The following is a 240-nucleotide window of genomic DNA, read 5'->3' on the forward strand; positions in this document are numbered from 1 at the left end:
AAGAGCTCACTCCAGCAGAAGTATTGCGTGAAACGCGGGAGATGATGCTTCAGATGAAGGAGGAGGTACAAGATATGAGGATAGATGTAGCATCAATTAGGTCTGATAACGGACAGCGTCATCAACAGCCTTCCGTACTTAGTAGTGCTTCGGCAGAAAAATTTAGGAGTGTCATGCTTGTTCGCATCAAGAGTCAATCCCAACCTCACATGCCAGTATCACGTGGTTCAGCTCTGGGAG

Source organism: Plasmopara halstedii (assembly GCF_900000015.1).
Source record: "Plasmopara halstedii genome assembly, contig: Scaffold_1651, whole genome shotgun sequence".
Classification (NCBI taxonomy): Eukaryota; Oomycota; class Peronosporomycetes; order Peronosporales; family Peronosporaceae; genus Plasmopara; species Plasmopara halstedii.